This window comes from Hemitrygon akajei, chromosome 11, assembly GCF_048418815.1.
Source record: "Hemitrygon akajei chromosome 11, sHemAka1.3, whole genome shotgun sequence".
Taxonomy (NCBI): Eukaryota; Metazoa; Chordata; class Chondrichthyes; order Myliobatiformes; family Dasyatidae; genus Hemitrygon; species Hemitrygon akajei.
This window is the reverse complement of record NC_133134.1, coordinates 31,063,343-31,075,890: the sequence shown is the minus strand read 5'-3', so window position 1 is coordinate 31,075,890 and position 12,548 is coordinate 31,063,343.

Below are 12,548 nucleotides of genomic sequence, written 5' to 3'. Positions count from 1 at the left end.
TCCCTTTATAGAAGGATGTGGAAACTTTAGAGAGATTTACCACAATGCACCTGGATTAGAGAGAATGTCCTATGAGGGAAAGGTGAGTGATAGATAGATAGATAGATAGATAGATAGATAGATAGATACTTTATTCATCCCCATGGGGAAATTCAACTTTTTTTCCAATGTCCCATACACTTGTTGTAGCAAAACTAATTACATACAATACTTAACTCAGTAAAAAAATATGATATGCATCTAAATCACTATCTCAAAAAGCATTAATAATAGCTTTTAAAAAGTTCTTAAGTCCTGGCGGTAGAATTGTAAAGCCTAATGGCATTGGGGAGTATTGACCTCTTCATCCTGTCTGAGGAGCATTGTATCGATAGTAACCTGTCGCTGAAACTGCTTCTCTGTCTCTGGATGGTTTTTCTCTTTGGAGCAAAGGAGGATGAGAGATGGCTTGTTAGAGGTGAATAAGATGATAAGAGACATAGATAGAGTAGACATACCGCATCTTTTTTTTCCCCAGAACAGCAATGGCTAATTCAAGAGAGCATAGTTTATAAGTGACTGAATGAAATCATTGCAAGGATGTTAAAGATAGGTTTTTTACATATATAGTGGTAAGTTCATGAAACGCTCTGCTGGGTGGTGGTTCAGGCAGATACATTTGGGTCATTTATGGGAAAGGCACATGATAAACAAAAAATGTAGGGTGACGCAGGAAGGAAGGGTTAGGTTGATTTTGGAGTAGGTTAAAAAGTTTGGCATAATATTGTGAGCCAAAAAGCCGCGACTATGTTGAACTGTTCTGTATGTACTATTTTCTATGTAATTCCAGGCTTATCCCAAAACAATAGAAATGCTGCATTAGCGTCTGAAGTAAGCCAGGGGCTGATGCATGAATGCAGCCTCTGCTGTTCCTTTCTTTTCTGATGTTAGACCTGCTTCAATAGAAAGGTTTCAGCTATAGCTTTAAGCTAAATTTCCCATCTCTCTACTGATAATAGAGTTCTTCTCATTATATCAGTTTTCAGCAAAATCATTATAAATGAATAGGAGAACTTCATCACAACATTAATAAACCATCGCTGTGCCTCCTTAGGTGATCAACGCCAGAAAGCATTGTATTCTCTGCTGCAATGTTTCCCATTTTACCAAAAATAAGAACATTAAATTGATTTCAATTTTTCTGTTCACCTCTTTCAGACGGGAACTGGATGGAGCGAAAATGAAAGTGAAAATCAGCAACAGCAAATGGAGAAAGTAGAGATAAGCAAAAAATCAGGGACCAGAAACTATCGCCTATTGATACTGGGGAAAAGGGATGAAAATAAATGCAGGAAGGGTTGACGGAATAGGAATAGAATTGGCTATACATTTTTTTGTTGTTGTGATTTAGGTGTAAAGTCAGTCCAGAAACTGCTGAAGCAGAGCAAGTTGTAGTGAATGCTGTGAAATGGATTTTCTTCCATCACTGATTTAAATTGCGGCAACAGTGAAAAGACATGACAATGAGGAGGGTCAACAGTCATTTGAGACCAATGTTATATCAGATATATGCCATGATAAAAGATCAAGAAAGGATCTAAGTTAAGAACTGGCCATGAGAGGGTGAACAGGGTATATTTTTTTAAATGACCTGAAAATAACTTTTGGAAGTTAGTGAACTATTTTAAGTCATTTACAAATTTGTTATATTAACTAGAATAATCTTTTTAGTGCTTGACATATAAACCTGTGCTTGGCATGCACAAGTCTTCATAGAAAATCCTTCAAAGATGTCACTACACTTATGTGATTGGAAGATGTCCCACTACTGCTGACATTGATCGAAGAGTGCTATGGATGTGGTTGTGGATGAGGTGCCACCTGCTGTACTCGGCTGGTGCGCTGTGTGCCCTCTCACTGACCGTGAGCAGACTCTTCATCTTCCTCTTCCTGCTAGTTACTCATTCATTGCCTTCAAACACTTTGCAGCTCCTACCCCCTCAGATTGCCATGAACTAGATGGACAAAGAACATAAAGTTACCAGGATGCAGCAGGTTAATTTGCTAAATCACATCAAGGTTATCCTTACATTCTGTGCACAGCAGGGGAAAAGGCCATTTGTCCTGAGTCACCTACAGCAGTGTCCAAATGCTACATAAACATCCTCCACACTCATTTATTTACACATTCTCTGAAGATAAAAGAGTTTTAAAATCCATGGGCTTCAATCCGTGTCCTTACTGTAAACCAATCTCTTCTTGGACAAAGGCATAGTAAAAGTTCCAGTCCTCCTGGGTATGGTATCACATAAATTGGCTCAGGGGAGAGCTTATTCAACCCACTCCTCTGCATCCAAAATTGCCCTGTTCTACACAAGCAGAAAAATATGACAAAGAAAAATGGGGAGCTCTTCAAAGGATTATCTACTTCTGTATTTACTCAGGAGATGGACACAGAAACTATAGGTGAAGCAAGGCAGCAACAAGATCATGGAGCCTATACAGTTTATAAAGGAGGAGGTGTTTGCTATCTTGAGGCAAATTGGGGTGAATAAATCCCCAGGGTTTGACCAGATGTTCCCCCAGAATCTGAAGGAGGCAAGTTGAGCAGCCCTAGCAGAGATATTTAAATCATCCTTAGTAACAGGTGAGATACCAGAGGATTGGAGGATAGCTATGGTTCATATTCTACATGCAGGTCAACAACCAGTGGTATTTCACAGGGATCTGTTCCAAGACCTTTCTTCTTTCAGATTTATATAAGTGACTGGATGAGGAAGTGGAGGGATGGGTTAGTAAGTTTTCTGATGACCCAAAGGTTGGGGGTGTTGTGGATAGTCTGGAGGGTTGTCAGAGGTTACAGCGGGGCATCGATAGAATGCAGAACTGGGCTGGGAAATGACAGATGGACTTCAACCCAGATAAGTCTGAAGTGGTTCATTTTGTTAGGTCCAATTTGAAGACAGAATATAATATTAATTGTAAGCCTCTTGGCAGTGTGGAGGATCTGAGAGATCTTGGGGTCCATGTCCATAGGATACGCAAAGCTGCTGCACAGGTTGACAGTGCTGTTAAGAAGGCGTGTGTTGTGTTGGCATTCATCAGCCATGGGATTGAGTTCAAGAGCCGTGAGGTAATGTTACAGCTATATAAGAATTTGGTCAGACCCCACTTGGAGTACTGTGATCAGTTCTGGTCACCTCACTACAGGAAGGATGTGGATACTATAGGGAGAGTCGGGAGGAGATTTATAAGGTTGTTGCTGGGATTGGAGGGTGTATCTTACGAGAATAGGTTGAGTGAACATGGTCTTTTCTCCTTGGAGTGACGGAGGATGCGAGGTGACCTGATAGAGGTGTATAAGATGATGAAGGGCATTGATTGTATTGATTTCCCAGGGCTGAAATGGCTAACATGAAGGGGCATAGGTTTAAGGTGCTTGGAAATGGGTACCGAGGGATATCAGGGGTAAGTTTGTCACACGAGAGTGGTGGCTGCGTGGAATTCACTGCCAGAACAGTGGTGGAAGCAGATACAATAGGGTCTTTTAAGAGCCTCTTAGATAGGTACATGTAACTTAGAAAAATGGAGGGCTATGCGCTCAGGAAATTCTAGGCCGTTTCTAGAGTAGGTTGCATGGTCGGCACAATATTGTGGCCCAAAGGACCTGTAATGTGCTGTAGATTTCTGTGTTCTATGTTCTAATATTGTTCCACTGTTTAAGAAAGGCTCTAAAAATAAACCAGGAGATTATAGGCCGGTGAGCGTGACATTAGTGGTGGGAAAGCTATAGGAAGGTAATCTATGAGTATTTGGATGGACATGGACTGGTTAAGGATAGTCAACATGGCTTTGTGCATGGTAGGTCATGGCCTAATCTCATAGAGTTTTTGAGGAAGTAACCAGGGAAGTTGATGAAGGCAAGGCAGTGGATGTTGTCTACATGGACTTCAACAAGGCTTTTGACAAGGTTCCGGATGGAAAGTTGGTCAAAATTTGCCGTCACATGGCACTCAAGATGAGGTAGCAAACTGGATTGGACATTGGCTTTGTGGAAGAAGCCAGAGAGTGGTAGTAGATGGTTGTGTCTCTGACTGGAGGCCTGTGACTAGTGGAGAGCCGAAGGAATCGGTGCTGGAGTCCATTGTTGTTTATCATCTATATCAATGATCTGGATGATAATGTGGTAAACTGAATCTGTAAATTTGTGGATGACACCAAGACTCGGGGTGTAGTTGTCAGCAGGAAGTATCAAAGCTTGCAGCAGGATTTCGACCAGTTGGAACAATAAACTGAAAAACTGGAGATGGAACTTAATGCAGACAAGTGCAAGGTTTTGCCCTTCAATAGGACCAACCAGGGTAGGTCTTACACAGTAAACAGTAGGGCCCTGAGTATCTGGGATTACTAATCCACAATTCATTGAAAGTAGTGGCACAGGTAGATAGGGTCGTAAAGAAAGCTTTTGCCATGTTGGTCTTCATAAATAGAAGTATTGAGTACAGGAAATGGGATGTTATGTTGGAGTCGTTTAAAACATTTATGAGGCCTAATTTGAAATTTTGTGTGCAGTTTTCATCACCTTCCTAGAGGAAGGATGTAAATAAGGTTGAAAGAGTACAGAGAAAATTTACAAGCATGTTGCTAGGACTGGAGGACCTGAATTAGAAGGAAAGATAGAATAGGTTGGGATTTTATTCCTGGGAATGTAGAAAATTGAGAGGAGATCTGATAGAGGTATACAAAATTATGAGGGATACAATTAGGGTAAATGCAAGCAGGCGTTTCCCACTAAGGTGGGTGGGACCACAACTAGAGGTTATGGGTTAAGGGTGAAAGATGAAAAGTTTAAGGGGAACATGAGGAGAAACTTCATCACTTAGAGCAGTGATTCTCAACCGTTTTTTGGCCACAGCCCCCTTAGGAGCCCTTCTCAGGTTCCAGGGCCCCCCTTTCAAACAGGGATACAACTCGAGCAGATAGACAGAAAATCTTTTATTATTGAGCACCAAGAAAACTTGAACATTCCTACATACTGGACAAAAGTTTAAAAAAGACTGTATGAAATTAAGCATCTATCAGGCCTAATGTGATCCTTGAGCTTGTTGCTTTTCTGCAAGTTTCATGATATTGGAAGCTTAAGCAATGAATTTACCAGGTGTGTTGGAAAGATATTATAAATAGGAGGGAAACTATTGACTCCAATGAAGGTTGCTGCTTGGGTATTTCATCAGTTCAGTTACCAGGGCCCCCATAAACACTTGGGGCTCCCCTTCTCACAGCTTTCAGTTGGTGGCCCCCTTCAAATGTGCCAGGGCCCCCAAGGGGGCCATATGGCCCACCGTTGAGAATGGCTGACTCGGAGGGTGATAAGAATGTGGAATGAGCTGCCAGTGCAAGTGGTGCATGCGAGCTCAATTTCAACATTTAAGGGAAGTTTGGATGGGTACATGGATGGCAAGGGTCTGAAGGGCTATAGTCCGGGCTCGGGTCAACGGAAGTAAGCAATTTAAATGGCTTGGTATGGACTAGATTAGCCAAAGAGCCTGTTTCTATACAGTACTTTTCTATGACTCTATAAAATGTATTACATTAATTGATGATTGCTGATGGGGAAATGCATTCAAGATAAAAGCTGTGAACTTAATTACAATGGGAAGACCATCTCCCATGGCAACCAAGTTTTACTTCTCACTTAACTTTAATTTAATCTTTCCACAAACCAGCAAAAAAGACATTGATTTGCATGAAGTACAACATAGCCTGCTGCTTTAATATGATACTCTGAAATAAAAAAAATGCATTACATACAACATGGATAAAGCAAACAATGATATATCAGGCAGAGTCTTTAATGAGCAAATCAATAATTTTAGTGAACATTAAAATGGTATTGCAAATAGTGTAATTCACAGTTGCTGAGAAAAAAATGACGACAACAGTTTTTGGAAAATGTTTTCAGTGATTCAATAGGTTACATTAAAAAAAAAGTTCTTCCCCTAGCTGTTCATCCTGGTGTTCAAAATCCTCAGTTTTCTGAACTTTTAACCTGCCTCTAATTCAGATATTTTCTTCTGTTTCTTCTTATTCCCTACAGGTTACTCTAGTATATAAGAAAAATGTGATCGTGAAGTATTGACACTGAAGGCTCACATTATTTCTCTCTGAACAAAAAGTATACTGCAGATGCTGTGGTCAAATCAACACGTACAAACAAGAGGCCAAGAGTCCTGACGAAGGGTCTCGTCCCAAAACGTTAACTGCACATTTCAATGGATGCTGCCCGACCTGCTGAGTTCATCCAGCTTGTTTGTATATGTTGATTTCTCTTTGAGCTGTGGAACAGAAATCAGAGCACAGCAGATTCTACAGTTCAAAGCATGCTTTGGAACAACAGAGTGAATAAATATAGAAATAGGTAAATCTACTCTTCAACTTTCTTTGATTATTTCAGATGGGATGAAGTGATGGAGAGGTTAGGAGAATGCAGATTTCTATTCTATAGGAAGAAAAGAGATGTTAGTGGCCAAAACCTAACTTCTGCGTCAACTCAGGGGACTTCAGGTTGTTTCTCATCTTTTGCTTCGAGATAAACCATATTGCAAATTGGAGAATTGGAATGGAGCCCTGGGAACTGTTTTAGAGGACAGTGATTTACCTATTATTAATGAGACTAACAGCACTTTAAAACAGTTCCAAACACAGACCTGTTGTCAAAAAGGAAAAGAAAATCATACATCAATGCAGATATCAGCCTCTTTCATGAAAGTGATGACAATTAAGGATTACATGACAGCATTTTTACCCCCACTATTATTATATTATTATGGGAAAATTAACTACAAAGGCTCAGGGAACACCCAAGAAAACAGAAGCAGAAGCAGGCCACCTGGACCTTCAAGCTTCTACCACCTGTACCACCACCACCCCCACTATCCCTGTCATCCCGTATTCAATATCATCGCAACTGGTCTACCTTAGGTCCAATCTCTCCTCAATAGCAATTCTGCATGGTCCTCATCCTTCAAAAATTAGTCTACTCCAATATAAATACCTCCTGTAAACATTACCTCCAAGGTAGAGATTTCTGAAGAGTTATCACTCCCTGTGAAAAGTAACTCTGACATATATCTTAGTTTTTCAACAATGCTGAAGAGGTAGTAATGGGGGATGATGAAATGGAGGATGAATGGAATAAATCAGTCTTCACTATGGAAGACACTAGCAATATGGTGGAAGTTCCAAATGTCAGGGCTCGTGAAATGTGTGATGTTACCACTACTTGAGAGAAGGTTCTTGGGAAACTGAAAGTTCTGAAGATAGATAAGTCACCTGGACCAGATGGTGTACACCCCAGGGTTCTGAAAGAGGTGGCTAAAGAGATTGTGGAAGAATCACTAGATTCTAGAATGGTTCCAGAAGACTGTAAAATTGCAAATGTCAGTCTGCTCTGCAAAAAGAGAGAGAGGCAAAAGAAAGGAAATTATAGGCCAGTTAGTCTGACCTCAGTAATTGGGAAGATATTTGAGTTGATTATGAAGGATGTCTCAGGGTACTTGGAAGCACATGATAAAATAGGCAGTAATCAGCATGGTTTCCGCAAAAGAAAACCTTGCCTGACAAATCTGTTGGAACTCTTTGAAGAAATAACAAGCAGGATAGACAAAGGAGAATCAGTTGATGTTGTGCACTTTGCCTTTGACAAGGTGTCACACATGAAGCTGCTTAACAAGTTACAAGTCCATGGTATTACAGAAAAGATTCTAGCATGGATAAAGCAGTGGCTGATTGGCAGGAGGAAAAGAGTGGGAATAAAGGGAGCCTTTTCTATTAGTGACTAGTGATGTTCCACAGCAGTCTGTGTTGGGACTGATTCTTTTTATGTTATATGTCAACAACTTGGATGATGGAATTAATGGCTTTGTTGCAAAGTTTACAGACAGTACGAAGATAGGTGGAGGGGCATGTAGTTTTGAGGAAGTAGAGAGACTACAGAGGACTTAGATTAGAAGAATGGGAAAAGAAGTGACAGATGGAACACAGTTTTGGAAGTGTATTGTCATGCACTTTGGTAGAAGAAATGAAAGGGTGAACTATTTCCTAAATGGAGAGAAAATACAAAAATCTGAGGCACAAAGAGACTTGGGAATCCTTGTGCAGGATTTCTTAAATATTAATTTGCAGGTTAAGTCTGTGGTGAGGAAAGCAAATGCAATGTTAGGATCCATTTCAGGAGAACAAAAATATAAAAGTAAGGATGTAATGTTGAGACTTTATAAAGCTCTGGTGAGGCCTCACTTGGAGTATTGTGAGCAGTTTCTGGCCCATTATCTTAGAAAGGATGTGTTAAAACTGAAGAGGGTTCAAAGGAGGTTCACAAAAACAATTCCAAGATTGAATGCCTTGTCATATGAAGAGCTCTAGGCCAGCATCCACTAGAATTCAGAAGGATAAGGGGTGACCTAATGGAAACCTATGGAATGGTGAAAGGGCTAGATAGAGTGGTGAGAGAGTCTAAGACCAGAGGAGACAGCCACAGAATAGAGTGGTGTCCTTTCAGAACAGAGATGAGGAAGAATTTCTTTAGCCAAAGAGTGGTGAATCTGTGGAATTCCTTGTCACATTTTGCTGTGGAGGCCAAGTCTTCATGTATATTTAAGTCAGAGGTTGATAGATCCTTGATTAGTTAGGGCATGAGGGGATATGGGAGAGAGGCAGGAGACTGGGGCTGAGTGGAAAAATGGATCAGCCATGATGAAATGGTGGAGCAGACTCGATGGGCCAAATGGTCTAATACTGCTCCTATATCTTATGGCCTTATATTATTGTGGGAAAATAAATTACAAAGGTTCAGAGTATGCCCAAGAAAAGAAAAGCAGAAGTAGGCTACCTGGACCGTCAAGCCATTACCACCTGTACCAACACCATCCACACTATCCTTGTCATGCCCCTTTCAATATCATCGTGCCCTTGGTCTAATTCCTGTTCCATGCCAATTCTGCATATCCCTCAATTCTCCAGTCCTTCAAAAGTTAATATATTCCGTTATAAATACCTCCAGTGAGCATTGCCTCCAAGGTAGAGATTTTTGAAGAATTAAACCTCAGCAACTGCAAGTGAAGTGTGGATGGAATGATCATCTGTTGACATGGAAACAGACTCCTTCAAGCGATCACCAGAGTGAGCAGTGTTTGAAATCAACAAGGCACAAAACAAACGATGAGTGTGTGAGTCGTGGCTGAAGTTAGAGAGTTTGGTGTGCATTAGTCTTTCCATGTAATCTGTAGGATAACAACAATGAAAAGAACTATTAGAGTTGAATTCACTAATTTTGATGATTGAATGTGTAGATTCACCCACCTATCAGCTTGCAGCACTTTTACCTTCAGAACCTCTGAGGATTCTGACCGACTTATCTACAATATACCTGTCAATGTACAGAACTAATCTGGCAGGTGATTGGTACCTGTAAACATGCAAGTCAGAATAAATGGGCCCTTAAGATGGCTTTCCATAGGGTGTCATTTGTAAGCCAGGCCAGGGAACCTCAGAATAATAAGGATATTCCTCAACTGCAAGGGCTTACAAACTTTTAATGTGCATCTGCTGTACAGCCATGAGACTCTTTATGTAGCTGTGCATGAGAGTCCCGGGCATGTAATGCCTTTGTCTTTCAGCCGTCCAGTCCCCCGATCTCTTTGAACTAGAAAGCACGTATAGAAAAATGACTGCTGGACAACAAGAGTTAGATATCACACACAAAAAAAGAACTCAGCAGATGAGGCAGCAGCTGTTTAAGTTTATGCTTCAGGTCAAGACACCGCATCTAATCCTGATGCAAGGACACGACATGAAATGTCACCCTGCACCTTTTGCCTCCTCAGCTGATGTTTGATCTCCTGGTTTTTTCCAGCATTCCATTTTTGTTCTGCAGTCTCTTTAATCTTCAACAACGTCACAAACTTAGCTTGTGCCGCTGAAATCCAGCATCATTACAATGATTGCCAAAGCCCTGCCAGCTGAGGTTTGGATCAGCAGATGCCACCAGACAAAGAGTCTGGATGATCTCAGATGAGGTAGAAAGAGGAAAACGGGGGGAAGGGAAGAGGGCATGGGAGAGGAGCTTGCCCATTCTCCAAACATATTTCTACCATTGATGTAAACATGCAAAAATGGAGAAAAGGAGATTGTCAGTGCCAATCCATGTTGCATATCAAGCCATTCCATTTGCTTATGGTTGGCCCAAATCTCTCAAAACACCTATTCATGTATTTATCCAAAATATTCTAATCACTGAAAATCACTTTCCCTAGATGCTCATTACATATGTAAGACCATAAGACATAGGAGCGGAATTACACAATTTGGTCCATTGAGTACGCTCCATCATTCCATCACGGCTGGTTTATTATATATCTCAACCCCATTCTCCTGCCTTCTCCCTGAAATCTTTGATGTCCTGACTAATCAAGAACCTATCAATGTCTGCTTTAAATATACTCAATGGCTTGGCCTCCACAGGTGCCAGCAGCAATGAATTCCACAGATTGACAACCCTCTGGCTAAAGAAATGCCTCTTCATCTCTGTTCTAAAGGTATGTCTTTCTATTCTGAGTCTGTGCCCTCTTGTCCCAAACCCATCCCCCATTTTAGAAAACACCCTCTCCACATCCACTCTATTTAGGACTTCAAATATTCGATGTTTCAAAGAGATCCCCCTGTCATTCTTCTAAATTCCAGCAGGTACAGGCCCAGAGGTATCAAATTATCCTTATACATTCACCCTTTCATTCCGGAATCATTCTTTTGAACCTCCTCTGGACTCTCTCTGAAGTCAGCACAGCTTTTCTTAGATAAAGGATTCAGACCTGCTCACAATACTCTATACATGCACTGTTCTCTGTGTGAAGAAGTTTCTCCTCAAACCCCTCTTAAATCCTTCCATTCCCTGTGAAAAAGGAACATGTGTGTAATAGAGTCATAGAGTACTACAGCATAGAAAAAGGATCTTCAGCCCAGCTAGTCCATGCCAGACTATTATTCTGCCCAGTCCCATCAACCTGGGCACCTGGACCATAGCCCTCCAAATCCCTCTCATCCATGTACCTATCCAAGCTTCTCTTAAATGTTGAAAATGAACCCGTATCCTCCACTTACGCTCTCAGCTCATTCCACCCTCTCACCACCCTCTGACCACCCTCTGAGTGAAGAAGTTTCCCCTCATGTTCCCCTTAAACATTTCACCTAGGCAGGTATGTCTGCATTTGTTTAATATTCTGCTATGATATCAACAAGATATTCAATAAAAGTGTCCACTTGATATACATCCCTCACCATTTTATACATTTCTAGATTGTCACCCTTCAGTCTCATATATTTCACGTAAAAGAGTCTTAACCTGCCCAACTTTTCCCTGTAATTCAGGACCTTGACTCCTGGCAGCATCCTCATACATCTTCTCAGCACTCTTTCTAGTTTAATAATCTCATAAATATAATAAAAAAGTTCAAAGGTGCACCAAGTGGATCTTCTGAGTGGTGTCGCAATAGCATCTGCATAGAATAAGATCCCTTTCTGTTCACATGGTTGAGAAGGACCTATGTGCTCAATTCTTTTGAGTCATAGAAACCATTGAGGACATAACTGAATCTTTTGAAAATCTATTAAGCCATCATATCACCTGTCTTAAATGCTGCAGTTTGGCTAAAAGCTTAATATTGTGGGTCCTTCTGTCGTCAGTGATCTCAGGTGTGCAGACCTTTCCTGATCTCATTCTTAAGTTGTAGAGAGCTCCACATAGTTCCCTGGAAAGTAGACTAAACCTTTTCACTGACCTCCTTGCTACATAGTCAAGCCCAATGCAGAAGCTAAGACTTTTAACGACAATCTTCGCAGCAGGGTAGCAAAGGACCCGTAGATCATTCTGCACAAAGAAGTACACTGACCTGTTTCTTCCTCCATTATAATATCACTAAGTGGGCTGGCTTCACAAAACACCTTCTGGAAACTTTAAAAAGGTCTCAGCTAAATTATGAAAGTCAAATGAAACATCTCAGCAGAAGGGTACCTAATTCTATATTTACATTCTCGGAATAAAATAGTAACATAGTCATTTAAGTCTTATTATCACACACCTATGATTGCAATTTTGAGTAAATATACTAATGTCATTTTCATCTTGAAGAAAAAGGCTTTTGCCGCACAATCACTCCTGATCTACTTCATCTGTAAAATATTCAGTCACAATTAATTACAGTAACAATAAACACGAATGTTCATGTACATTTGGCAAACTGCCAATTTTCTCCACCAGCTACGTGACCAAACTGCTGTCACAGTCTGAGTAAGAACCTCTGCAAGGCATGGTGGTACCATGACAATATTTAAAATTTGACCTCTTTTAGGAACATTGGATGTCTCACAGGTCTTTGTAAATGAATCTGTTGATTCAATGAACCTTGACCAGATGCAGAAGTTAAATAGCTGAAGGCTAGAAATTAGCTGAGAGGAAGTGCCGGGCAGATGAAGTGCAAATAAAGAAAGCTTTAAGAGCCAATATTAAGATGGCG